Raw genomic sequence first — 4,440 nt, forward strand, 5'->3', positions numbered from 1 at the left:
CAACTCACACCGCCTCAACGCATCCTCACCCACTAACCGTCCCGGGATGCTGGCCCCAGCCGGTCCCTAACCGACCATGTCCCATAGGGACAGGGTCAGCCGGGCCCAACCAAGACCGTCATCCCGGGCTCATGGCCAAGGGCTCGAACACCCCAAAGGGAACCACCAACCGCGGTCCCCCCCCCGGCGACCACGGCTTGCTGCGGCGTGGCCTCGACGGAGACAACACCCGGCCCCCCTGCAGGCCCACACCCTGGAGCCACCAGGTCCTGCAGGGGCGACACGAGCTTTTTACACGCGTTGCTACGGGGCAGCCCACCCGGGTAGCGACTCCCGAGTCGGGCCCCGGTACGACCGCGCGGCCCCTGGGCGTGCGAGACCCCCCATCCGAGGGGGCCTCCCAGGTTTCCCGTTGTACCCTCGCCGCATTCGCCAGAGACACCAAAGGGGGGACGGCCGGAGGACCCCGAAAGGGCACCCGAACCCAAGGGTTTGTGTTGCTCTTAGTTGGAACCTCCCCGCCGGCCCGCACGGCTAAGCCGCTCGGCCCGGACGGATCATTGGAACACGAAGCCCCACCACCATCGACAAGGTGGCAACACATCGGGGGGCGGAGATAGGGACAGTGGGAATTTCGTTAAACCAAATGTTACGCACACGTGGACGATCCGGTGGGATTGGACTCAAGATTCGAGCGAGCATCCAAGCCCGCCGTTTACCCGTTCGACCGCAACACGCGTCAAGAGCGACGAGTAAACTCACAAGATACGCAACTTTCGAGATATTCGGACGATCCCAAATTCGCGTTTCTCCCGATAGCCTACGTAGACGAAGCATCGCGGTTTTGTGCCCAGAGACTCTGTAATTGTGCTGACTTTTTTTCGTCGGTCGTGCGACGCCCGCACCGGGCGTCCACCGACCGAGGATTTCTCGTTTCCCCGTTAGACCCTACGTGACGAGTTTCGCTACGTCTCCCGACGACGTTCGTTCCCTCGATGGCGTGCGTCGAGGAAAATGCGCAGCTACGTGCCCAGGTACCTTGAAATTGGGCGAAATTTTTCGTCGGTCGTGCGACGCCCGCACCGGGCGTCCACCGACCGAGAGATTTTACGTAGCTCGCTCATGCTTGCGTTGACGATATCTAAAGGAAATTATGGTTCTTCGTCGTCGGAGATAGGGACAGTGGGAATTTCGTTAAACCAAATGTTACGCACACGTGGACGATCCGGTGGGATTGGACTCAAGATTCGAGCGAGCATCCAAGCCCGCCGTTTACCCGTTCGACCGCAACACGCGTCAAGAGCGACGAGTAAACTCACAAGATACGCAACTTTCGAGATATTCGGACGATCCCAAATTCGCCTTTCTCCCGATAGCCTACGTAGACGAAGCATCGCGGTTTTGTGCCCAGAGACTCTGTAATTGTGCTGACTTTTTTTCGTCGGTCGTGCGACGCCCGCACCGGGCGTCCACCGACCGAGGATTTCTCGTTTCCCCGTTAGACCCTACGTGACGAGTTTCGCTACGTCTCCCGACGACGTTCGTTCCCTCGATGGCGTGCGTCGAGGAAAATGCGCAGCTACGTGCCCAGGTACCTTGAAATTGGGCGAAATATTTCGTCGGTCGTGCGACGCCCGCACCGGGCGTCCACCGACCGAGAGATTTTACGTAGCTCGCTCATGCTTGCGTTGACGATATCTAAAGGAAATTATGGTTCTTCGTCGTCGGAGATAGGGACAGTGGGAATTTCGTTAAACCAAATGTTACGCACACGTGGACGATCCGGTGGGATTGGACTCAAGATTCGAGCGAGCATCCAAGCCCGCCGTTTACCCGTTCGACCGCAACACGCGTCAAGAGCGACGAGTAAACTCACAAGATACGCAACTTTCGAGATATTCGGACGATCCCAAATTCGCCTTTCTCCCGATAGCCTACGTAGACGAAGCATCGCGGTTTTGTGCCCAGAGACTCTGTAATTGTGCTGACTTTTTTTCGTCGGTCGTGCGACGCCCGCACCGGGCGTCCACCGACCGAGGATTTCTCGTTTCCCCGTTAGACCCTACGTGACGAGTTTCGCTACGTCTCCCGACGACGTTCGTTCCCTCGATGGCGTGCGTCGAGGAAAATGCGCAGCTACGTGCCCAGGTACCTTGAAATTGGGCGAAATATTTCGTCGGTCGTGCGACGCCCGCACCGGGCGTCCACCGACCGAGAGATTTTACGTAGCTCGCTCATGCTTGCGTTGACGATATCTAAAGGAAATTATGGTTCTTCGTCGTCGGAGATAGGGACAGTGGGAATTTCGTTAAACCAAATGTTACGCACACGTGGACGATCCGGTGGGATTGGACTCAAGATTCGAGCGAGCATCCAAGCCCGCCGTTTACCCGTTCGACCGCAACACGCGTCAAGAGCGACGAGTAAACTCACAAGATACGCAACTTTCGAGATATTCGGACGATCCCAAATTCGCCTTTCTCCCGATAGCCTACGTAGACGAAGCATCGCGGTTTTGTGCCCAGAGACTCTGTAATTGTGCTGACTTTTTTTCGTCGGTCGTGCGACGCCCGCACCGGGCGTCCACCGACCGAGGATTTCTCGTTTCCCCGTTAGACCCTACGTGACGAGTTTCGCTACGTCTCCCGACGACGTTCGTTCCCTCGATGGCGTGCGTCGAGGAAAATGCGCAGATACGTGCCCAGGTACCTTGAAATTGGGCGAAATATTTCGTCGGTCGTGCGACGCCCGCACCGGGCGTCCACCGACCGAGAGATTTTACGTAGCTCGCTCATGCTTGCGTTGACGATATCTAAAGGAAATTATGGTTCTTCGTCGTCGGAGATAGGGACAGTGGGAATTTCGTTAAACCAAATGTTACGCACACGTGGACGATCCGGTGGGATTGGACTCAAGATTCGAGCGAGCATCCAAGCCCGCCGTTTACCCGTTCGACCGCAACACGCGTCAAGAGCGACGAGTAAACTCACAAGATACGCAACTTTCGAGATATTCGGACGATCCCAAATTCGCGTTTCTCCCGATAGCCTACGTAGACGAAGCATCGCGGTTTTGTGCCCAGAGACTCTGTAATTGTGCTGACTTTTTTTCGTCGGTCGTGCGACGCCCGCACCGGGCGTCCACCGACCGAGGATTTCTCGTTTCCCCGTTAGACCCTACGTGACGAGTTTCGCTACGTCTCCCGACGACGTTCGTTCCCTCGATGGCGTGCGTCGAGGAAAATGCGCAGCTACGTGCCCAGGTACCTTGAAATTGGGCGAAATTTTTCGTCGGTCGTGCGACGCCCGCACCGGGCGTCCACCGACCGAGAGATTTTACGTAGCTCGCTCATGCTTGCGTTGACGATATCTAAAGGAAATTATGGTTCTTCGTCGTCGGAGATAGGGACAGTGGGAATTTCGTTAAACCAAATGTTACGCACACGTGGACGATCCGGTGGGATTGGACTCAAGATTCGAGCGAGCATCCAAGCCCGCCGTTTACCCGTTCGACCGCAACACGCGTCAAGAGCGACGAGTAAACTCACAAGATACGCAACTTTCGAGATATTCGGACGATCCCAAATTCGCCTTTCTCCCGATAGCCTACGTAGACGAAGCATCGCGGTTTTGTGCCCAGAGACTCTGTAATTGTGCTGACTTTTTTTCGTCGGTCGTGCGACGCCCGCACCGGGCGTCCACCGACCGAGGATTTCTCGTTTCCCCGTTAGACCCTACGTGACGAGTTTCGCTACGTCTCCCGACGACGTTCGTTCCCTCGATGGCGTGCGTCGAGGAAAATGCGCAGCTACGTGCCCAGGTACCTTGAAATTGGGCGAAATATTTCGTCGGTCGTGCGACGCCCGCACCGGGCGTCCACCGACCGAGAGATTTTACGTAGCTCGCTCATGCTTGCGTTGACGATATCTAAAGGAAATTATGGTTCTTCGTCGTCGGAGATAGGGACAGTGGGAATTTCGTTAAACCAAATGTTACGCACACGTGGACGATCCGGTGGGATTGGACTCAAGATTCGAGCGAGCATCCAAGCCCGCCGTTTACCCGTTCGACCGCAACACGCGTCAAGAGCGACGAGTAAACTCACAAGATACGCAACTTTCGAGATATTCGGACGATCCCAAATTCGCCTTTCTCCCGATAGCCTACGTAGACGAAGCATCGCGGTTTTGTGCCCAGAGACTCTGTAATTGTGCTGACTTTTTTTCGTCGGTCGTGCGACGCCCGCACCGGGCGTCCACCGACCGAGGATTTCTCGTTTCCCCGTTAGACCCTACGTGACGAGTTTCGCTACGTCTCCCGACGACGTTCGTTCCCTCGATGGCGTGCGTCGAGGAAAATGCGCAGCTACGTGCCCAGGTACCTTGAAATTGGGCGAAATATTTCGTCGGTCGTGCGACGCCCGCACCGGGCGTCCACCGAC

Source organism: Venturia canescens, unplaced genomic scaffold (assembly GCF_019457755.1).
Source record: "Venturia canescens isolate UGA unplaced genomic scaffold, ASM1945775v1 PGA_scaffold_39__1_contigs__length_154694, whole genome shotgun sequence".
Lineage (NCBI taxonomy): Eukaryota > Metazoa > Arthropoda > Insecta > Hymenoptera > Ichneumonidae > Venturia > Venturia canescens.